Source organism: Eriocheir sinensis, unplaced genomic scaffold (assembly GCF_024679095.1).
Source record: "Eriocheir sinensis breed Jianghai 21 unplaced genomic scaffold, ASM2467909v1 Scaffold36, whole genome shotgun sequence".
NCBI lineage: Eukaryota > Metazoa > Arthropoda > Malacostraca > Decapoda > Varunidae > Eriocheir > Eriocheir sinensis.
Window position 1 is genome coordinate 1246188 of NW_026111676.1, and position 25628 is coordinate 1271815.

Here is a 25628-nt window from a genome sequence, read left to right on the forward strand (position 1 = left end):
AGTGTTCACCTATACCTGTCACATAGAGGGCAATGGCCAGGTAAATCAAAGCAATATTCAAACAAAGCAATAACTAACAACAGCGGTAAGATAACGAGTGATTTAATACAGCGTTTTCAAATAAATAACGAAACATGGTGGATTTATTACACTGACAGAACTTCATAACATCCGCTATTATTGTTTGTACCTCCACCACCACCACGACCACCACCACCACGACCATCACAACAGTCCATACAAGAACCCACCAGCCCGACCACCACCACTACTACCACCACCACCACGACCATCACAACAGTCCATACAAGATCCCACCAGCCCGACCACCACCACCACTACCACCACCACCATTACTATACTACCACCACCATTACTACCACCACCACCACCATTACTACTACCACCACCACTACTACCACCACCACCACTATTACCACCCCCATTACAATTACCACCACCAAATGTTAGAATCGGTGCAGAGGAGGATGACTAAGATGATTCAGGGGTTGAGAAACTTGCCATACGAGGAAAGACTCAAACAGTTAAACTTGCATTCTCTAGAAAGGCGAAGGGTGCGTGGAGACATGATCGAGGTTTATAAATGGATGAAGGGCCTTAATAAGGGAGACATTCATAAGGTTTTGTTGGTAAGAGAACCGGGTAGGACACGAAGTAACGGGTTTAAACTGGATAAATTCAGATTCAACAGGGACAGAGGCAAAAATTGGTTTACTAACAGGGTGGTGGATGAGTGTAATATGCTTATCAGTAATGTGGTGAGTGCCAATACAATTGTCACATTCAAAAATAGACTAGATAAATTCATGGACAGCGATATTAGGTGGGGTTAGATACACGGGAGCTTAGGGTCAAAGGAGCTGCCTCGTACAGGCCTACCGGCCTCTTGCAGACTCCTGCGTTCTTATGTTCTTATGTTCTTATTACTGCTACCACCACCATCACAGTCTTCGGGCCCATATTCTCATGACACTAAGGAATCTCACAACCACTATTTTCTAACGCCACAAAAGAGAAGAGTCGGGATCTCATGAGTGTGTCCCACGTGCATGGTGCATGAGCCTCTGTCAAAATACTACTAGGCTCATGAAACTACCCATGGAAATACCCCCAAAACAACCTCTACCAAAGCCTTGCAAAATATAAGTGTGTGAGCCCCCAAATGTTTGAGAATATGCTCCTCACCACGACCATCACCTTTACTACCCTCATTACTGCCCTCAAGCACTGGAAAATAACCACTTCCGGGATCGTGATATATGTGAGTCAGTATCTAACACCCGTAATCATGCACTTGAGAGAATCGGTCGTCCATTTATGAATATTCGCTGCTCCAGCCCCGTGACCGCCTGCTTAAGGGTGCTGCAAAGAAGCCTTGGCGGGGTCGCGGTGGGACATGTGGCCTGCATGTTTCTACTTTAATAAGAAGTTAGTCAGGTTGGGCAGAGCGGTTTCTGCAGACCTACTACTATGTGTTTCTCCATACTGATGAATGAATGAATCAGATTTTCATAAAGTGCTTCCTAAATGTACTCCCCACATGATTAATAAATGTTCCACTCGGTCATACATTTGTGTAACGTGAGACACATGACTTCATGGCGGACCTGTTCAACATTGTAAAGGTTTGTATGACATGAAAATCTATGCGGTGTCCATATTTAAGGCTTTTCAAAACACATTATTTGCATAAAAACTATGTAGGAAAAGTTAGCATTATGTGGTTATAAGGGGCAGCAACAGTAATAGTAATATAACTAAGTATGTTAATACGATGAAACACACACACACACACACACACACACACACACACACACACACACACACACACACACACACACACACACATGCACTCACACATTCATATAATTTTTCCTTTTTTTACGATCGAGGAAAACGGGGAAAAAAAAAAAACTCGCTGCTCCTACGCTTAAAGTACAACAAATGACAAAAGTCAGGAATCATGTATATGGCGTCGTCTTGATTCTCTTCCAGCGAGTCATGGGAAGGTTAAAGGCGCAACACTGTACACAATAAGGGTGGAATATCTTTATTACAATCATACCATATACAATCATAACTTGTATCATAGAAATTATAATTCTCACTCTTTAAATGAATACTACTGATAATTCAATACGTTAGAAGGGAGAGACGCAAGCAAGTATACATATAAACAAATGCTGACTATCACAGCATAGAGATACGGCTAACAATTCCAAGATCTATAAATACAATTGTTGACTAGAATACCCCCGCTTTAACGGATGGAAATAACCGCTGAAAGGTCACGAGAGAGAGAGAGAGAGAGAGAGAGAGAGAGAGAGAGAGAGAGAGAGAGAGAGAGAGAGAGAGAGAGAGAGAGAGAGAGAGAGAGAGAGAGAGAGAGAAGGGGGCCCGCTAAATAGACACCTGTGATCATAAACGTGTTGCATTCCTTAATTTATGATCACACACACACACACACACACACACACACACACACACACACACACACACACACACACACACACACACACACACTCCCTACACACATACGCTTTTTCCCCTACACTCACGGACACAGGACAGAGCCACGGACATACGAGACACGGACATTGGAAGAGCGGGTTACTCATTTCTGGGTCATAACTGAGGCGGGGACAATGGCACTCAGCCGGCTACCTACTCAACACACCTGCGCCTGCCCTGCCTACCTGCCCTCCAGCGCACCTGTTCCCCTTACTTTCCGCTTACCTTTTCCCTTGTATTGCCTCCTTATACCTTTCTGCTTGTCTTAATTTGCTCTGCCTACCTGCTTTTATGTTTTCTTTTCTGTGTTCTTATTTTCTCTCATATGCTTACCAGAATTCCTACTTTTCTTATTTTACTTTTACTTCGCCTTCTTTACTGCCCACCTGAATTCCTGTTCCCTTACTTTCCCATGACATTCTCTATCATATTATCTTCCTATTCGTATGCTTTCCTTTGCTCTTATCTTCCTTCCCATACTGCTTACCAGCCTGTTCCTACCATACCATTCTACCATTTCATCATAACTTTCTTTCCCCTCACCTTCTACCATGCTGCCTACCTAGATTCCTGTTTTCCTTACCTTAGTTTTAGATTTCTTCTCATGCCTCCCCGCTTGCCTACGTTTTCCTTGTCCTTCATCAATCAGTGCCTTCCTCTCACCTTCGCTTTACCTGCTTTGCTGCTTTCCTTACCCACCTCTCAATCATCCTTCCTTTTCTGTTTGTCCACTCGTTCTCTTACCTATCATTCCATTTACCTTCTCGCTCTCCCATCTATTTTTTTTTCATTTTCTTCCACCTTAACCACAAGTGTTTCTTGCTTTCCTCTTAGCTTTCTACCCATATCTCCCTACCTTACATGATTGCTTACTTGTCTGCCTACCTGTTAGCCTTTCCTTTATATAACTCTTCGTTCCTTACCTATCCTCTCTTAAACATCTATCCACCTATCTGTATGTGTCTGTCTGTGTTTGTTCTATTTGTTGTCTTCGATATCTGTATTTGTCTTTCCGTCTGTTGTTTTGTCAGTCTTTATCTTCCTTACAGTTTTCCTTCCATGCAGTCTACCAAACACTTCTCTTACCTCCCTTCATGCCTTACTCTTCTCCTACCTTCTTATTAAACTTTTGACCCTCACTTTCATTTCCCTTCAATCCTACCTGCTTACCTATCTCCTCACTTTCTTGCCTGCATACCTCTTTTTCCCATCTTCTGACGCTTCATTCCTTAACTTACTTGCTCCCCTAGCCCCTTACCTATCTGCCTCACTTACCTTCCTCTCACCTTCCCTCCCTCACTGTAGTACTTTCCTCCCGCAAGGCAGCGTTACCAGATTATCGTACTCAGAACATCGTATTTTCCTGTTTCTGACCCATAACAATTGCAGAAAAACATCGATAATTAACCATCTGAACTCTAATTGTAAATGTATATCGTAATCAGTGTAGGCTCGACAGTTTTGCGCCTCAAGCAGACGAAAAAAGTATGCCTAGTACGACAATCTGGTAACGCTGCTCCTTGCCCTCACCTTCAACTGACCTTCTCTCCCTTATCTTTTAGACGCTCTCTCCTTACATGCCTTCCTCTCACTATTTTGCACTTGCTTTGCCTCTCACTGCATCTCCTTAGCTTCTTCTCATCTCTCTATTATCGTTACCGGACCAATGAGGAATAAAATGAAAATGGAAATGAGCCCCTCTCTCTCTCTCTCTCTCTCTCTCTCTCTCTCTCTCTCTCTCTCTCTCTCTCTCTCTCTCTCTCTCTCTCTCTCTCTCTCACACACACACACACACACACACACACACACACACACACACACACAAAGGCAAATATATTACTGCAAGATACGCAACGAAAATTATGAGAACCACCCTCCCTCTCTTCCTCCCTCTCTCCCTCTCTCCCTCTCTCTTTCCCAGGTCATAAGTCTGGCCAAGTGACGTGTGTTGATTGCTCTCCCATCACGTCATAACCTTAATAACACGTACTGACACTCACTTCCCTTCTTCCTCTATCTATTTCTCTGACACACACACACACACACACACACACACACACACACACACACACACCTGCTTTACCATCACTGTTCCTCGTCCTCGTACGTCCACACCTCCCATTTCTCATTACTCTTCCTCGTCCTTCATCACCCTTATTACACTGCCTACGTCCCCCCGATGTCTTTCATATATATATTTCGTTGAAGAATATGTGTGTGACACTGAGAGTATATACTGGGAAAGTCTGTCACGCATCCTTTAGTGCATGTAATTAATTATGTTAGGTGATGCATTGTTACCAAATAAAGAGTAAACCTTATAAAAAGCTACTTTAGGAGTATACACACCACCCTTTCCGTAACCAGAGTGAATCAGCGTCCCTTACTTGAAATGTATTTTCCATTTTTATCTTTCGTCACCCCGAGTCATCCCATATGGGACAAAAAATGCAAATTTATCCTCAAAAAGTGTACGATATTCGAACATTTAAGCCATTCCAACACAAAATTCGATTCACTGCATCACAAAATTTCATTTCTAAACACACACAAAACTTATGCGGCGGCGATTCTCTCGTCGATGCACACTTTGTTTCCCATTCGCAGAGTTGGAAAAAAGAAGTATTTTTCCCAGGTATGTCTCGGGCCGCCAGGTGGTGCCCGCGCCGCCGTGATTGGCTCGGTGCAGCGCAGGTAATGACACACCTGGACCACATAATTAAGGCTGAGCGATACGCGGGGCGGCCCGGCGGTCGGTTGGCGATGCACCATTTTGAAATTTGGCAAAGTTTGATGCCTTGTATTTGTGTCAGACTGTTTGCCTGTGTGTGTGCCTGTACGCCTTCTTTGCTTTATTTCCGCCTCTTTGTTAGGATCCTTCTGTATTTGATGGCTGGCTGATATGCGTTAATCTGACAATATCATGTCATTTTTAAGCGTTTTCTGTCTAAGTTATTTTCTGTACGTCTCTCTCTCTCTCTCTCTCTCTCTCTCTCTCTCTCTCTCTCTCTCTCTCTCTCTCTCTCTCTCTCTCTCTCTCTCTCTCTCTTTTCCACATACACACCCTCACGCCCATTCACGTTCTCGCCGCCCCAACCGAAACACACGCCTGTATGCCAAACTCTCCAAGCTAACAATTAATTTTTCAGCATTGTTCTATATTTCTCTTTTTCTTTGTCCCGCCATGACACTCGGGAGCACGCTGGACGAGGCTCGTGAACCAATAACGGACTTTATTTTGTCTCGTGTAAATATTAGAGAGAACAAAAGACAGGCGCCTCTACATATACAATTTTTTTTATTCTAAAATTACAAAATAAGTGTGAACAAAAATATGGCTATGAACGTATGAGAGATGAGAATATGGACGTGAAAATAAATTACTGGATTTTGGTATAATAACGACAGAAATGAAGTAAAAATCGTGTGTAAAAATAAATAAATAAACTAAAGGAATACAACTAAGGTAAAATGTAAAGACGCAAAACAAATACCACGGCATCCTCTTCTGGGGTAAACAACACTTATGAAAGATCAAGAAGGTGCCATATTAATAAAAAAATGAAATAAGTGAATTCAAACAAGGGGCAAAAGATAACAGGATATTCGAGAGAGCAATCAGTTATACGTGAAATGAATGTTATATTAACGTTGCATTCCTCTGATGTTCCTACACTGGTACGTCCCACTTTGTTCCTTACCAAGAGTGTGACAGAAACACCGATAAGAGATAGATTGACAGGTAAGAGTGGAGTAGGCATCTCATGTGTGTGTGTGTGGGGGGAGGGGGGGGGGGTCCACTCACACATCTCTCCTTAACAGAGTGGAGTCAAAGGCTCTTCGTCTCATCAGCTCTCCTCCTCATACTTCTCAAATTCCGCCGCCATGTCGCCTCTCTATCTTCTATCGATATTTTCATGCTGACTGCTCTTCTGAACTTCATAACTGCATGCCTCCCCCCCTCCCGAGGCCCCGCTGCACACGACATTCTACTCATGCTCATCCCCATACTGTCCAAACCCCTTATGCAAGAGTCAACCAGCATCTTCACTCTTTCGTCCCACACACTGGTAAACTCTGGAACAATTTTCCTTCATCTGTATTTCCTCCTGCCTACGACTTGAACTCTTTCAAGAGGAGGGTATCAGGACACCTCTCCTCCCGAAATTACCCTCTCTTTTTGGACACTCCTTTGACCTCTATTCAGGAGCAGTAAGTAGCGGGCTTTTTTTTATATTTTTTTGCGCCCTTGAACTGTCTCCTTAGCTGTAAAAAAAAATAATAATAATATGAGAGAGAGAGAGAGAGAGAGAGAGAGAGAGAGAGAGAGAGAGAGAGAGAGAGAGAGAGAGAGAGAGAGAGAGAGAGAATCAACAAGAAGAAAATTCAGCCTTCAATACTTTTCTATCTCATTCTGTGTAAGCATGACCTGAAGCGTTGATTACGTCTTAATAGCTGGCAGCACGTCGTGAGGAGGTAAGTGTTCTTCTACTTTTCTCCTTTCAGGAGTGTTCATTCGTCCATACACATTGATAAATAGATAGATAGATAGATAGATAGAGAGAGAGATAGACTGAAACCAGAGAAAGAAAAGAGTCGGCACGGTATGCACTACCGAATCAGGAGAAACACTTTCCCGATCCTTGCTGGGTATTTCCTTTCTTTCCCAGGTAGAAGCGAGGCGCACAGGTTGATCCATGGCCTTGAAAGATCTCCCTTGAAACCTTACTGTATTACTATCTGAAAGTATTACTATGCGGTTAGACATCAGTGCCGACAACCCAAGAAGACCGTCAGACGGCAGTGAAAAGTTTGACGTCACGTAAAAATCCAAACGCATGACAGGGGTGTTTCGTCCCAAACTCACCGGCAAACTCACCACCCCAAGGATGTTAAGCCTGTCGGCGGTGACACCGCAAAGGCTTAGGTCAGAGGATCGTAGCTGGTAGCGGTCTCCCCGCGACGCGCGTTTTAAAGCTATGTACGTCTTTTCTGACAACACATTAACCGCAGCGCCAGTGTTGACCGCAAATGGCGTTTGTAGCGGACCCAGCTTGACTTTAAGTACCATGATATCAGGCTGACTGCACGCGGCCACAACAGATTCATACAAGCTACTATTGTCAACCTGCACTGCAGTCTCAATTTCCTCTGGCCTCCGGGTTGCTACCCTGGCTGATGCTCGGCTTCCCCCGACCACTTCACGAACTTTCCTGCTTGCTCTTTCTTTAACTTTAGCACAGCGAAACACTCCTCTGTGGTATGGCTACAAGTACCGTGGATAAAACAGGACTTGCCAGTGTTGTAGCCCTCGGCACGACATTTTGAAGCGGCCGGGGTCTTCTGAAAAGCAGAATTGCCTGACATCTGCGAGCCTCCCCTCTCCCTCTTTGCCCTGCGATCCCGCTGACGTTTTGTACAATAGTCAACCGTATGATCGTCTCGCTGACAATAAGAACAGTGGCGTTTAGGCTTTTCGGTGACGGATGAGGACGCGCTAATATTAGCGGTGTTCTGTTCTACACCGGCTACAGCGGGAACTGGCGCTCCGCTTTTCTTCTCAATTTTGGTCTTGAGTTTAAGGACGAAATCGGGCAGCTTGTCAGTTTGGCTGTAGGCTAGGGATAAAGAACTTTTTCGAAACTGGCCCTTGATGACAGCCATGTCCATGAACAATTCCAGGATTTTTTTTACATTAGATAGTGACATATTCTCTCCCACTGTCCAGCCACCAGCTTTCAAATATGAGCCCAAATCAGTAGACAATCGATAAGCGTCCACTTGCCCGTCAAAAAGCCCTTTATTCTCCACAGCTGAAATCAAATTGGTCACAGCTACATTTACTCCCTTGACGAGGCTATGTTTAACATTCTCCCCGAAAGATTCCAGAAAATGTGAACGAAACGCGTCATAATCTTTGGTTTGTTGCGGCTCCATGAACGCGCTGGTGTACATATGAGCTGATGCTTCTGTTTCTGGCTTCAATCTGGACCTAATGAAGAAGATTTTATCTCCCGGTTCTGACAGAAATGAGTTATTCATGACATCCTCGCATTGTAGGATGAAGTCTCTCGCAGTGTAATCCGGTTCATTGCCTGCGAAACCTCTGACTGATGCCGTAGTCGGCAGAAGTTTAATGGTATTAGCAGCCATTGTGGATTGTTGGTTAGTTAAGTTATTACCATTGTTATCATGCGAGTGGGAATGAGAAGGAGGAGGAGGATGAACTTTATGATGAGTTATCCCGCTCCTTAGGGTACGGGAACTGTCATCCTCGACGGTCTCTTTCGAATTCTGTACCAACTTCTGATATACCTTGGTCAAAGGTTCTAGCTCCGGGTCAGGTTTATCTGCCATTTAAAAAAAAGCATTAATAAAATAAGGCTTCATGAGGAGGAATATGGTAAAGGAAAAGTATTACCGCTAAACTGCACTAAAGGTAATGATCATTCACCGTTAAGTGTGTGCTCACTTGCCCCAGATGCTTCCAAAACGCATTAAAAAGAGGGAAAAGAATAATGATTGAATACTAAGCATGATAAACTACCTTCTCCACTGTGCAACAAAACACACACAAGAAAGGAGAAGATAAAATGAATGACTATACTTAAAATGCGAACAATGTTCACAATTCAGCAAAAATATTAAACATCCTCCTACACTTGAACAAAATTCAACAGCCTAAGGGAAACTGGATACGGCTGTACACGGAGACACACACATCACGTAAAAATCACCTGAAATGTCATTAACAAGTGGTGTAAATTAAAACCGTATTAGTGTTGTGTCAGCTACAAGTATGTCCTTGGCTAGCTTGCCCTCGTCCTTGAGTGTCGGTATGGCGAGATATTGTGACTGATTAAGGCTCGCCGAAATATTTTGACCGATTCGCGAGACTCGTTTCATGCCGCCTGCCAGGCGCACGACGCACCACAGCCCGCAGCCCGCGACCAAGGAGACTATAGAACAGGAGAGGGGGCCTCTATGGGAGACCGTGGGCGGGTGGTGGTGTATGTCGGTTGCAACAGATGGCGCAGGAGCAGCTTTGTTTACATCCAGGCGCCTCCCCCCCTTAAGACACCGACCCCCTACCCCCAGTACCAATCAGCAGTGTTGCTACATGGGATCAAGCAGCAAATGTTGCTACTTTTTTTTCTTCAGTCTGGTTATTTTCCATTTTAAATAAAAAAAAAAAAAAAATATAGGGAGATAAACATTAAAATGAACAGTAGGAACTATATATATATATATATATATATATATATATATATATATATATATATATATATATATATATATATATATATATATATATATATATATCTATATATATATATATATATATATATATATTTTTTTTTTACCAGGTAGATATAGCCTGACTGCATGTCATGAGTAATCCTATTATTGTACCGCAATTATATTACTTTCTCTGCATTTGTGGGAGTCTACCAGTGGTTAGATGTTTTTTATGTGCTTAACCTTTCTGTATACATACTGGAATGAACAAAGATTGTAGCCCTACTGCCGTTCTTTAAAAAAAACTGTGATTATGTTTTTCTTCCAAACTCATTGTATTAGCACGCACGCTGACTTCCATCAGTAATGATTTACATTGAATCATTGATTTGTAAGGGGAAAGAGTGAGTTAATATAATTATTTCGGTGTAACTTACTGTTTATTATACTGCTTTATTACGGAAAGATGCCAGCCGGGGGTAAGTGATATATAATTAAATAATGATAATGTGGAAATTTTAATGATTTTCACGCTGACAGATGTTCTAAACTTGCTATCTGCATGCCTCCTCTCCTCCCGCGGCCCCGCTGGCCGCTGCACTTGATTTAAACACATGAATATGGGGAGACTGCAAGAAGCCGAATGGCCTACACACGGCAGTTCCAGATTCCTCCCCACTACCACCTGTCAGCCTCGTCCATGTAGCTATCCAGTCTATTCTTAAAACAAGCTATCGTCCCTACACTCACTATGTGATTGCTGAGTCTGTTCCATTCCCCCACGACCCTATTACTAAACTAATGCCTGCCCATTTCCCTCCTAAATCTATACTTTTCTAATTTACGTCAATTACTGCATGTTATATCTTGCCAAACATCTTATGCAAAAGTTAACCAGCATCTTCACTCTTTCATCCCTTACACTGATAAACTTTGGAACAGCCTTCCTTCGTCTGCATTTCCTCCTGCCTATAATTTGGCCTTCAAGAAGAGTATATCAAGACTCTACTTTTGTCTGTTTTGGGAGTGGTGCGTAGTGGGGCTTTTTTTCTAGTACGCTTTGTTGCCCTTGAGCTGTCTCCTTTGTTTAAAGAAAATAATAATTAAATAAATAGAAGTTGGCCGCCAATGCTTCCAACACATTTTGGTGCCATATCTACAAGTGGCTGGTGACTGTAAGTATATCAGCAACCTGCATGCATCTATGCCATTCATATCACAGTGCATGGAACAAGCTTCACATAACGCTCAGACAGAGACAGTTTAATTATGGTTATATATCAGACTCAGTTTATTGCTCAGTCTATTAGGTGCAGTGCTGTTAATATTGTTAGTGGTAGTATTAGTACAATTAATGTATTTATTTTCATTAATTTATCAATATTTATTTATTATATTATTAGTGTTTGAAAATTCTAATACTAGTATTAAGATAAACAAAAATATCAGAAATATATTTATACTCATTAATCATTATTGCTTTTCTTATTATTACTTCCTTCAGTGTCCTGGCACTTTGACATCTAGTGCTTCTCTCTCTAGCAGCCAAAATTGTGGTCTTTCTGAATGTGTATGTCCTAAGTCTTCATTGGTGTAACTAGCTATATAACATAAAAATCTGCATCTCTCTCCCTTCTCACCCAGTTGTCCCCGTACATCCTTTCAGTATCCAAAGAATTTCAGTTTACCTCTTGTAATCACTTAACTAATGCAGTGCAATCCTCATCTCTATATTTTACCGTGTGGACATACTCTTTCCTTCCATGTTCCACAGTCGTATGTTATTCCACATCTAATACAACCACATCCCAACAGATCCGAACACGTTTGATATTATCCAAGAGAATGTGGCAGCTGAAGGGGAGAGTCCAAGAAAGAGGCCAAGGGTGAAGACATTTAGCCACCCCCTGAAGTACGTGGCATCATCCAACCCTCTTGGTGAGCTGCAGGAATGTGCTCCCCATTGCAGTGCACCAGCTCCATGTACTGATTTTGGTATGAATACTTCATCTAGTGTTTGTTGATTGTTGTGTTGTGGGTAGGCGGTGGCCGAACTGGTAGCGTACTGGACCCACATTCGCCGCGTGATGGACGACGCGGGTTCGAATCCTCACGCTACCACTCGGATTTTTCAGTCACCGCCGAGTGGCTTAAAACTACCCACATGCTGTCCTGAAGACCACCCATCAACTCGGACTCTAGAGGAAGCCGTCCAAGCGAATCAAGAACGAGTTCCGGGGGGCAGCATGAGCCAACGCAAGATGGCGCCACTATAAACACTCGCCTGCGCCAGAACGGGCTGGGCCGACCATCAGGCCCCACCTGGAAGAAGTCTTGGGCCGACCATCAGGCCCCACCGGGAAGATGCCTACCGGCGCAATAGGCAACAACGTAAAAAAAAAAAAATCTAATTATGACTACACAAAATAGATTGTGCAAGTCACTTAACACATGCCCTGCTCAACATCACTTTTAAGTTGTAGAATTCCTTCATATGGATGCTGATTTGTGTATCCTGAAATGATTGGATATTGATTCTTAATTTTTTTTTTCCCATGATCATTGAACCATGTTACGGTATGTCTTTGGGTGCAGATCCAGGAAATGAGTTTGGGGGGACGTCAGACTTTTTGCGGGTGGAAGGAGCATTAGCATTACCGATTTGCCATTCTCGGCAGTCCTGGTCTCGAAAAACTGGTGGACTGACCTAAAGCAATAGGTATAACGGCCTGGACTTTGTGCCAAAGCATTGTTTTAGCCGCAGCGCGCTTTTGAGCTAGTTTTCCTGTATCACTCAGGACCATGAGGGGTGCCCGGGCCCCCTGGGCCCCCCCTTGAATCCACCAATGTAGCTATGTCTTATAATATATCTATCCTTTACAGTCTGATGGTACATCCTTCTAGGTTGTCAAGTTTTAGTAGGTACTCATGAGAAGTATTCCTTATAATGATCATCGATTTCCAGATGCTTTGCACCAAAAAAAAAAAGTGTCATTAAACTTGCCGCAAATAATAATGAGCTGTAGTCAACCCTTGCTTTAAAGAACCAATATGGAGGAAGGGGGTGATTTTATATCCAAAAATCTTTTACATCTGAAGTATCCAACCTTTTTGTGTATAATAAACCTTGTTTGTTACATGAACTTAAAAGTTCACAATTTCCATACATGATTCTTTTTTCTTTGTATTTGATGATTAATCCTGACATGTATTTCCATTATCAGTAGGTAATATATAGTAACAAGACAATAATACACATTATAACAATGTATATATTATAGCCCAATGAGTGCAAGAGATCATTTACCTCATCAGTGACGCCAAGTCCAGGAGTCCTTCCCTAAATTCTTTGCCTGAATTTGTGACACCAAGTATATTAACTCATTTTAGTGACCATTTGCATCCATTTTTCACTTTGATTAAAAAATTGCCTCTCAACAGGGTTTGAACTTGATGGGGTTGGAGGAAACTCGACTCGGCCATCAAGCTCACCACAATATAGTAAGGAACCTCTTGTTCTCAGTGATAATTTATCCTCTTTAGTTACTATTCCGTGTTGCTTTAACCACAACTAATGTGTTGGAAATATTACAGCTTAATAACATACCTCACATCTCTGCATACAAATTGAGTTCAATATTTAACTGTTACACCAGTAGGCTACATATCTTAAAAAAAAGGTATGTAAAAAGGTTGACATTTTGAATGATATATTTAAACTCTATTATGTTTCTCTGGCTGTAGTACCGTTACGATTAGTCGAGTGATCAGCATATGGGTCTTATGTTTTTGAATGCATAGGTTCAAATTTTGACATAGGCTGGCAATTGATAGTAACAGTAGTGTCCACAGATACCTGCCTGTTTCTTGTTTATCCTGTTCCACTTTAAACTATGACTGGCCAATCTTTGAAGAGGTAGCATAACCTTGAAGTGCCACTAACAAACCTTAAATTTGTCCATTCTTCTGATGTGATTTTTTTTTTCCACCTGCCTATAGCGCCGGTAGGTTTTCTTCTGGCGCCTGGCGGTCGGCCCAGGCCCGTCATGATGCAGGCAATTTTTTTTTATAGTGGTGCCATTTAGTATTGGCTCATGCTGCCGCCCAGAACTCATTCTTGATTCACTTGGATGGTTTAGCAGGGCTTAGGTACGACTAACATTGCAGAAACAGGGAATTTTTAGATTTTCAGTGTGACAACACATTGACAAATGTTTTAGTATGGACTGAACATCAAAGATATATATGGTAAATGGGTGCTTGTAGATCTTGACATTATATCCGTCAAGAGTCTCCAGTTATATCCTCTCCCCCATCTCCTGAAAATATTACTCTTGTCAGGCAATCTAAGTGAAGCCTTCCATCGAAGCTGGCATGCAGACATAATGTCAATGCTTAGATTCACTGTCCTTATAGCACTGAAAATAATGCAATTACATGCACATATTTTATTATTTAGAATTGTGATTAATTGTGATTAAATATTTTTTCATGTATTTTCAGACATGAAAAGTGAAAATTGCTGCACACAACAGTCTGCCGTCTGCACCGGGAGGCAAGGCAGCTCAAAGCCCAGGCTGTTACAACTCCTGGGCAGTTTTTGCCCAGAGCCAGCAATTTTTTAGATCCAATAGGGATGGATTTTTTCTGAGGTCAGCTTCAACATGCTGCAAGATGCCAAGATCTAAGCCTAGTAGAAGATATGGGTTACAAGAGAGGAGGTTTGCTCTGGCCTTATACTATCAAAGTCCAAATGCTAATAGATTTCTGAGCACAATATTTCACTTGCCTTCAATTTCAACACTTCACTCATGACTCAGGGGTATTTCAGTAAATGTTGGCTGGAGCAAACAGACTCTGACAGCCCTGCAGCAAAGAGCACAGGCTTTGTCAAAAGAAGAGAAACTTCGTGGGATTTGCCATTATTTAGTATTACTCTTGTTACGCCAAGAATTTTTTTCCATATACTTTGCCAAATATTGCAAGTAATGCACCATTGTTGGGCTTGCCTGTTATAAATCAAATCTTGTTCAATTAACAAGCTTTGGGTGTCTGCCACTTTCCAGTTGTAATGCAAGGAATCATTTATCTTCCCTGCTAGATATCACATGTAATGCACCATTGTTGGTTTTGCCTGTTATAAATCAGATCTTGTTCAGTTAACAAGCTTTAAGTGTCTGCCACTTTCCAATTGTAATGCAAGGAATCCCCTGCCAGATATCACATGTAATGCACCATTGTTGGTTTTGCCTGTTATAAATCAGATCTTGTTCAGTTAACAAGCTTTAGGTGTCTGCCACTTTCCAGTTGTAATGCAAGGAATCCCCTGCCAGATATCGCATGTAATGCACCATTGTTGGTTTTGCCTGTTATAAATCAGATCTTGTTCAGCTCACAAGCTTTGAATATCTGCCATTGTTTATTTCAGGTGTAATGCTTGGAAGCATTTGTTCTCTTCCCTACCCAACAGTATGCAATACTTTATTGTGGATTTTGCCTGTTATGTTTAATCTTGTTCAGGTAACAAGCTTTTGGTGTCTGCCTTATTTAATATGTGCTGCAGTGACACTTGGCTTGGTTTCATAATGTGAAATACAGCATGTAATTTCATCACACTAAGTGTCTATTATCACGTGTCTGGCATCATTAATGTGGCTTCCAGGAGTAATCTTGTTTGTATTACAGCATCCAATTTTTTTTTCTGCTTTATATGATATACATAATCACATAGGTATGATTTACAAAATGTAATGGCAGTTGATATTCTTGACTAATGCCTCATAAACCGTGTGAAAAATAATGCTCTTTCGAGAGGGGGGGGGGGGGGGGGACAGAGAGTGGTTTGTTTGGTTGGCCAGTTCAAGGAGTTTCATATCAAATGATTTTATTACATCCAACTTTAATGTGTGCTAAAAACATATATTTTATTACATCCAACTTTAATGTGTGCTAAAAACATATATTTTATTACATCCAACTTTAATGTGTGCTAAAAACATATATTTTATTACATCCAACTTTAATGTGTGCTAAAAACATATATTTTATTACATCTAACTTTAATGTGTGCTAAAAACATATATTTTATTACATCCAACTTTAATGTGTGCTTCCCGCAATAAATGCTACATGTTTACTGATGTAGTCTATTAAATACATATCACTCTCTGCCCTGTAGTTTAATTGGTGTGTCACATACTACAGCATAACTTTCCTGCTATTTTCTTACACTATGAGTTGCCTTATTTTGTCTCATTTGCTTTTATCATATGTGCCTCCGCTGCATAGTTGTGCCTACTGAGCTTAATATCTTCATGACCCTGACACCAAGGTCAGAGCTTGTGAGATCATACCGTGTCCTACATTCCATTTTCACCTCCAGGCTTGGCTGTCTCCCAGGACCACCAAGTTATTGCATTCCATTTAAAACAACTCATGTGTTACCTTCTTAATGTCCTCCATCATGTATTTCAGCATGTTTTATGATGCTTTGCTCTTATATTGATGTGCCTTGCAACATTTTTATACAGTTTTCATTGTATATAATGCACCATTGTTGGTTTTGCCTGTTATAAATCGGGTCATGTTCAGTTAACAAGCTTTGAGTGTCTCCCATTGTTTATTTCAGTTGTAACGCTTATAGAAGCTTTTGTTCTCTGCCCTGTCAAGCAGTATGCAATGCTTGCCATTATCTGGCACTTGTACAGTTAGTATGATATTTTTACTCAGCTAAGAGCATTTTGCAAAAGGTAAAGGTAAGGCTGGGGGCATACGCTGTAGCAGCGCGTGGCCTCGGTGCTCATCTCTGTAACATTGGCCCTTGAGCCTGTGGTGTTAGGGAACCCATTACCCTGGGACACAGGACCAGTGTGACATCCGGGTTACCACAGTTGCAAAGGCATTATAGTAATTTAGCATGCATAGAATGTTGTATGCTTTGCTTGTATTTAAAGCACTGGATATGTTTGTTACACACACACACACACACACACACACACATATATATATATATATATATATATATATATATATATATATATATATATATATATATATATATATATATATATATATATATATATATATATATATATATATATATATATATTATCAAATGCTTTCAACATCATATTTTTCCTAAAAAAACAAATTGATATAGTGTAGAATAAACTGTAGATAATACCTAATAAAACATAAGAACAAATATATTTTTCTTTACCCCATTAGTAAATCATTTTACAATGAAAAAAAATAAGTGAAGGCTGGATAGGGTGCTGTGGCAAGTACTTCAAAAATAGTATAGCTACCCCTGAAAAGTGACGTTTTTGGTGGGCTGCAATAGATGGCGCTTCTTCCGCACGCCCGAGGAATTACTACATGCCACTATCTCTTCGTTTATTGTCTCTTTGCCCGCGACCGACGCCAGTTGCTCTCTAGACTCTGTTAAGGTTGGGTGTTACTGACCTTGCTCTGACTCTAGTGAGTGGACTTCCCTCATCAGACTTGTGATGCAGACCACCTCAGATCTCAACAACATGGAGAAGGACACCTTTGAGGCGTACGTATTTATATACTGGTATCCATTTCGATTCAGCTGGTAAATTAAAGATAACTTTCAAGGTGGGTGCTGACCGCATGGCCGCGTGACGCCGTGGTGTGGCGTGGGTTGGTTAAGAATGGGCTGTGCTGTGTTGAGGGTTCACTCGCCTGGTTAGTCACCCCAGTTCCTTTGAGTTAAGTTTTTTGAGGACAGAAAGGGCGGGTAAGGGGCAGCTCGGAACGAAACTCGGTTGTCTGTATAGGGCCCCACAAGGTTTTTTTTTGGGGGGGGGCCGCACTGCTTCTTGCTACGGCCCTGCCCTTCACACACCTGCCATGACCCTCTGTACGCCCCACACACCTGTCACAACCCTCTTTACCCTCCCTTTGGTACATTCAGACTTAGGGTTGGTGCATTCGGGCAGTGGTGCATTAAGAGTATGACCCTACTCAACTCTACATAGTCTGTCGTGTCTGAAATACTGTATTCTGCATACGGGTACAGAATGGCGGGCCCTATTAAATGTCAGCAGTGTACTAAGGGGCAAGAATTTTCCTCAAATTGGATAGCGTGTGATGTCTGTGAGAAATGGTAGCCTAAGAAGTGTCTGTTTCTTCATAGTGTACAGGATGGGGATCTAAAGAAGGTGGATTAGATGTGTAAACCATGTAGGAAAAAGGTGATGGACTGCTACAATGAGTCTGAGAGCATGAAAAGTGTGATTAGCAAGTTGACTGAGGGAAATCAGCAGTTAAAGCTTGAAAACCATGCACTTACAGAAAAGTTGGAGAAGGGTGGAGTAATGCCAGAGATTAGTGAGTGCATGTCAAGGTTAGTGGTCATTTCAGAGAGCTTACACCAGAAAATTCATGAAGCTAAAGATGTAATAGTCAGCACAGTTGTAAAATTAATGTAGTCACTGTTGAGGGTTCCGGTGCTGAAGCTGTGTTGGATAAAAAGAAAAATGTGCTGGTTGACACGAAAGAGGAGATTATTAACACTATGGTTAATTTGCACTTTGATAAAGGCCAGAAAAGTGATACATATGCTGCTGCAGCAAAGAAAAAGAATGTGCTAATTGTAAAGTCACTTGATTCACATAATAATGCTGTCAGTAGAAAGAATGAGCTGGTTAAAGTCCTGAAAGATGTACCAGTGGTCAACACGAAGTTTACTGGAGGAGGTAATGTTGTGATGGACTTTGCAAACGAGCAAGAGAGGGAAAGGGCAGCTAATAAGATAAGTAGTGTACTGAGTAATGTCGAAACTAGGATGACTAAGAAGTCTGCTCCCAAGATAATGATTTGTAATGTGTCCATGGAAGAGTGTAAAGATGATGATGTTGAATATTTAATTGCTAAGAACAGATATCTTCAGTCAGTTGAAGGTGTCCATAACAAGATTGAATTGATTTTCACTATGCCTGCACATGGTAATACTAGTCATTTCATTCTAAGGTGCACCCCAGAAATAAGAGATCTCATTTACAGGCATGGTGATGTTGTGTGCTTGCAGTGGGCCAGGTATAATGTTAGGGATAGGTATCATGTATGTAATTGCTATTTTTGTCAAAGGTATGGACATACTGAGCATAACTGTAATTTTAAGAAAAAATGGTGATGCTGTCGTGTGTGCTAAGTGTGCTGGTAATCATTTGACTAGGGAGTGTTCCAGTAATTCGTATAAGTGTATTAATTGTGTGCGACTATCAAGGCCAGAAACAAATCATAAGGTTAACAATGCAAGATGGCGCCACTATAAACACTCGCCTGCGCCAGAACGGCCTGGGCCGACCATCAGGCCCCACCTGGAAGAAGCTTTGGGCCGACCATCAGGCCCCACCAGGAAGATGCCTACCCGGAGCAACAGGCAACGACGTAAAAAAAAAAAATAATAATAATAAAATAAAAAAAAAGCAGGCAATGTAAAACTTTTGAAATTGAGCTAAACAGGCTGAAGGATATGACTGATCATGGATACTAGGAGAAATGGTAATATTCAATGTGGGTTTGTTAATATTCAGTCAGTAAGGAATAAGACTGTTGAACTACGAGAATTAATCGCTGAAAAGTCATATGACGTTTTGGGTATTGCGGAAACATGGTTAAATGAATCAGACAAATCTAAAATTGTGGAAATGACACCTACTCACACATTCATGCACACTTCAAGAGGTACTAGAAGGGGAGGTGAAGTAGGAATATTTATTAATACTAATGAATTTTCTCAATTAAGAAAATTGCCTTCACCATATTTTACAACTTTTGAACACACAGCTGTAACTTTCATGCTCAACACCTCTCAAAGGCTAACTTTTGTTGTCATTTATCGACCACCAAATACAAATTGTCAGCTGTTTTTTTGAGGAATTTACTGAGTATCTGGAGAGCTTTGATCATTCACATGGTAAAATGTTTATTTCTGGGATTTTAATATTTGGATGGATGATGTACATAATCAGTGTAGGAGTGATTTTATTGCTGTTAGATTCTTTATATTGTATAAATAAAGTAAACGATGTAACCTCTCGCCAGATTCTTTATATTGTATAAATAAAGTAAACGATGTAACCTCTCGCTCTGGCCACATGCTTGACCTTGTGCTTTGTGATCCCATGGATGTTAGCGTCAATCAGTTAGATATTGAGCCAGATTTTACTATATCTCCTTATCATAAGTTAATTACATATATTGTGGATGTGAGTAGAGACTTGAAAATGAAGAAAACTATCACTTTTAGACTTAAGAGTAGCTATGACCCTAAAGCATCAGTTGATAATGTACTTAACAAATTAACAACTGAAATCCAGAAAAGTTGTCCCCATGAGCACAGCAACAATGTGACAATGGATGGTTGTCTAGTTTGTCTGGTTCACCTTTATAATACTGTACTACAGACTGAATATAACAACATGTGTCCGGTAGTCACTAAAGACATTAAAGTGAGGGAAAACACACCCTGGTTTAATACCGAGATTAAGAATGCCATCAAAACTAGAAAACTTAAGGAAAAGAGGTGGCGTAGTTTGCGTACGGAAGACTCCCGCAGTGGTTATGTTAGTGCTTGGAATACTGTGAATAGATTAACTAGACAAAGAAAGTGTACTTATCATAGAGAAGATTATTGAAGCTGGTTCAGACACTAAACGGCTGTATTCAATCTTAAACACGCTAACGGGTAATAGGAGCAACACAAGAAGGCTTCCAGATGGCTGTACTGATGCTGATCTAGCTAATAGATTTATAAATTTCTTCGATGAAAAGATTAAAAAAATTGTTGGTAACTTTCAGGGAGGCTTGGTGATGAAATCAAATTATTTGCCTGATATCCCCAATGTTGGCTTGTCATCTTTTCATGATATTAGTATTGAGAAGTTACGTGACTTAATGAAAACTATTAAGGTAACGTATTGTGTGAACGATCCGATGCCCCTATCTGATATAGCTAGTGAGGGAGGCTTCTATGAGCTCTTAAAATTTATTTTATGCATTATAAATTCAAGTATTCAGCAGTGTGTTTTTCCTCAGAGTGAAAAGCTGGGAAGTGTCAGACCCACCTTGAAAAGTAAACTTGATCCTCATATAGACCTGTCTCTAACCTTTCATTTTTGTCTAAGATAGTGGAGAATGTAATTTTAGTTCAATTTTTGGGATATTTATCGACTATCCATGCCTTACCTGATAAGCAGTCTGCCTATAGGAAGTTATATTCTACATAATCTGCTCTGTGTAGTGTAAAAAATGATGTTCTTGCATGGTTGGATCAGGGAAAGTTTGGAGTACTAATATTACTAATATTACTTTCCATGCATAATACTTTTTTGTCTTGGCCCTAGTGGCTCTCGCATTCATTCATCTTGGATTTTTATTTCTGTCTTGTCCTGCTTTTGCCACTGCTATACATTTTTCATAGAATTTATGCATTTTATTTTTATATTTCTCTTACATTTCATCCAATAACCCTCCATCAAGCTCCTGTCTCCAGTCTGTTTCATTTATCAAATTTGTAATTTTTTTCACAATCTCTCTTTAAAAAATAGTATTATTATTATATGAATCAGTGAAAGTGACCTGCCGGAAAGCACAAATGCTATAAGCCAAAAGGCCCAGCGGGCGACACTTCACCGATATCGGAAAATACAGAATGAAGGAGAAAGCAAAGAATAGGAAGATGGAGAAAAATCTAGTAGGTAGCGAGCTAAGAGAGAAGAAAGCCATTCACATGTTCTTTAAATGTTTCACAATTACTAGAATTAATAATCACATTAGTAAGTGTATCCCACAATTTGACGGTCGCTGGGATGAAACATCAGGAAAATTGTGATGTATTACATCGGGCAGGTAAGCGACGATGCAATGGTTGGTCGATATTAAACATAATTTTGAAAAAATAAGATAATTATCCCACCAGGCGACGATGCCGATGATTAATCTCAAGATTCAGAAGAAGAAATTTAATCTGGTTGAACACTATCTAACAGCTTTAAGTGAGACTCAGCTGCAGAAATCCAAACGGAAATATAGTTTGGAAAACCAATGGGCTCATCGGTTGTGTCCCTTTTCTCATCACTGTAGCAAATATAGTCGCAATTTAATACAACATGGTCACTTTTACCCAATAGACTTTCCACTTTTTAAATTGCTCACATTTCCCTCTGAAGTGATTATCAAATCAAGGGTGGAACTCTGACTTCCTCTAAATCTTTAAGGGATATGCACATATTGATTAAGGAAACAGCCTCCAAGACATTCCAGAAATTTAAATGGAGTACTCATCACTGCCTCTAACAGTATCATATCCAGCCAATTTATAGCTACCTGGAAAATTAAATCAGCCGTTACAAGGATATGATTAGTATTTAGTTCACTGGCAAGCTTTACTAGTTTCAGCATCTGTTCATCGTTTGGTTTTCTACTGCTTGTGCTTCTACATATTGTATATGTTATATTTATTATATTATATTATTGTATATATGTATGTATATATTAAATATCTGAAAGTGTTTTTATTACTATGTATAGTTTCAGAAAAGACATACCCTACCACATGTCATTATTTTCTCAGTGTCTGTCAAGTTGACATGCAACTTTACTTGACTGGTTGCAGTGAAGCATAATATTGATAATTAAAATTCATCATCAGGTCCAACTGTACTGTTGAGGAGTATGAGCTGGCCTGCAGATAAAGGTTTGCTGAGGACAACATCATGTATGAGCGACTCATCATCTACTTGAGGACCAGAAGGCATGCCTCTGGACTTAAGGGTGCTGAGCAGCAGAAAGTATTGCGATGGGCACGCCAATTCCAGTGGGATGAACAGGGTAAGTGATTGTTTTTGATTGATTATCAGTTTGAAAGTCTGTTTGATGCTATCTGCAATAAACAAAGGCCAAGATTTGAAATTAATTAAAGTGGTTATGTGTTGAAGAATGTACACTTTTGCGGCATTTTGTGTTCATGATTTTCTCTCATCAGCTTATGATGATTTATTTTGATAATGTGATTAGTGGAGGAAAGGGAGAAGGGATTGATTTCAAGGCCATGGTTGTAGTATAAGATATACAAGGGTATACTGATTAGAAATAAAGAGATCCCACTTTTCATCCTTATATACATAAGAACGTAGGAGTCTGCAAGAGGCCGGTACGCCTATACATGGCAGCTCCTTTGAACCTAACCTCCCGTGTATCTAACCCCACCTAATATCGCTGTCCATGAATTTATCTAATCTATTTTTGAATGTGACAATTGTATTGGCACTCACCACATGACTGCTAAGCCTATTCCACTCATCCACCACTCTGTTAGTAAACCAATATTTGCCTTTATCCCTGTTGAATCTGAATTTATCCAGTTTCAACCCATTACTTCGTGTCCTGCCCGTTTCTCTTACCAACAAAACCTTATGAATATCCCCCTTATTAAAGCCCTTCATCCATTTATAAATCTCGATCATGTCTCCACGCACCCTTCGCCTTTCTAGAGAACTCAAGTTTAAATGTTTGAGTCTTTCCTCGTATGGCAAGTTTCTCAACCCCTGAATCATCTTGGTCATCCTCCTCTGCACCGATTCTAACATTTTGATATCCATTCTATAGTAAGGTAGGAAAGAGATAGGTTGCTGCTTTTATGCCAGTGTCCCTACCCACTGCTTATTAGTGCTAAGGACCAGCTCATTGTCAGAGGTTGTGTCCCAACCACCTGAAGGAGTTAAATTTAATACAACTTTGAGTGACAGGCTCTCTCTAGCACAGGTGCAGGGTTCATGGAAACAAAGATGAGTGCCAAAGAAAATTGCAGCTGTGGTTTAAAATCTGTTGTCATTGTCGTGGAGTGGCCTTGTACGGAAGCTTCACTTGCATTTCTCATACTGTGATTATTATGCATTTATAAACAGATCAGAAGCAGTACAGAGTGGACCATGATGGGAAGCCTCGGAAGCTCGTGGTGAGGTCATTTGAGGAGGTTGCTGCTATGTTATATCATCATCACAGCAGTCCCACTGCAGGGCATAGCGGCTGGGTTACCACTTGTCAGAATGTCTCCCCAGTTTACTATTGGCGAAACATGACCCAGGACATCAAACATAATGTATGTAAATACTGTTTCGGTATTGCATGAAATATCTGATCACAAGTAGTGCATCTTTACAGAAAGTTGATACAGTTAAAATGATTGTTAGCTAATTCAATACTCTCCAGAATTGTTTTGCTGAATCCTCAAGCAATTTTCTCAGTTTTCACATTTGTTTTCTTGATTGAAACATGTAGTAAGTGCCAGCACTACACGCCAATGAAGACAAAGGCCCCAAAGATGCGTCCCATAAAGGTGAAGGAGCCGTTGGAACTTATAGGAGTTGACTTGGTCGGTGAGGATCAGATATGTTTAAAGTGTTATCGGGTGGTTTGTCTTGGGGTTTCTTTTAAAAATGGAAAAATGGTACAAGTATTAGGTAAGCAAAAAAGTTCAGAAATCAAATGTACATATATTCCAACACTCACTCACACACAGACACAGAATTCCTAACTCTTCGAATTTGTCTTCTCGCGAATTTATAATAGCACAAGGGAAAACTGTTAGTTCTTTTAACATTCATAAGGTTTTGTTGGTAAGAGAACCGGGTAGGACACAAAGTAATGGGTTTAAACTGGATAAATTCAGATTTAACAGGGACATAGGCAAAAATTGGTTTACCAACAGGGTTGTGGATGAGTGGAATAGGCTTAGCAGTCATGTGGTGAGTGCCAATACAATTGTCACATTCAAAAACAGATTAGATAAATTCACGGACAGCGATAATAGGTGGGGTTAGATACATGGGAGCTTAGGCTCAAAGGAACTGCCTTGTATAGGCCTACCGGCCTCCTGCAGATTCCAACGTTCTTATATTCTTATTAGGCTCACATTTCTCATACACAAGAATACAACAAATGAGTGATTCAAAGATAGATTTTGAAGCTGAAATCGCACTATCTCTGCTCAAGCTTAAATTTGCATGATCCCTTCAAAAACTTATCCCTAGCATAATTGTAGATCTCCCTTGCACACACATATATGCATGCATACCTTACATGCTTTTGTCCAAGTATAGTTACTGTTGTTGGTCACGAGACAGGTCAGATACCATTTTAATGTCTTGTGGGCCTTTTCTGGGTTGTGCTTTTGGAATGCCTGGTTTTGGTTGCAACTCTCATCTATATCTATATATATAGGCTGTTCTTCTCCACCTGATGCTAACTCCTATAACATTCTAAGTGGAGCCTTCACATTGTATGAAACCTCTCTTAGTTTTCATACAATGGCTCACTAATTTAATAAATCTCTCAGGAACCATCTGCCTTTTTTTAACTCTGTCAAATGCCTTGCTTAAAACTTTGTACATATGTGAGCTACCTCAAATGCCAGCCGTCTTACTCTTTGGGTTTACTTTATGATAATTGTAAATATGAGAAGAACAATGCTTTCTAATGCATGGTAGTTAGCTCTCATTGTTGTTCATGAAACACAATAATTCTCTCTCTCTCTCTCTCTCTCTCTCTCTCTCTCTCTCTCTCTCTCTCTCTCTCTCTCTCTCTCTCTCTCTCTCTCTCTCTCTCTTTTCTGGGTTATAATGCACTTTCTCTTTGCCTGAATAATTTGATCTAGCATGGGTGATTTATCTAGCTTTACCTGTGTCTGCACAAGCTAATGTAATTGTTTATGTTGGGTTTTGATGGCTTTGCATGATGTATTTTTTGCTTCCTGCTTTATTAAACTATCCAGGTCCAATGGCTGTTAGTGATGAAGGCTACAGGTACATTTGCACGTTTGTCGACTT

At 40.5% G+C, this 25628-nt stretch overlaps 1 protein-coding gene across 6 annotated transcripts in view; it reads left to right on the forward strand.

The window, feature by feature from the left end:
- LOC126991899 (uncharacterized) overlaps window positions 1-25628 on the forward strand; it is an 82965-nt gene that overhangs the window by 51334 nt on the left and 6003 nt on the right. For 2 of the 6 annotated variants that reach the window (XR_007745912.1, XM_050850547.1), the window contains exons 1-3: window positions 17197-17329; window positions 22454-22632; window positions 23709-23902. The gene's annotated coding sequence lies outside the window, so the exon portion shown is untranslated. Of the gene's footprint in view, window positions 1-17196; window positions 17330-22453; window positions 22633-23708; window positions 23903-24081; window positions 24180-25628 lie in introns of those variants that run through there. The other 4 variants (XM_050850548.1, XM_050850549.1, XM_050850551.1 and 1 more) reach the window with 4 other exon arrangements.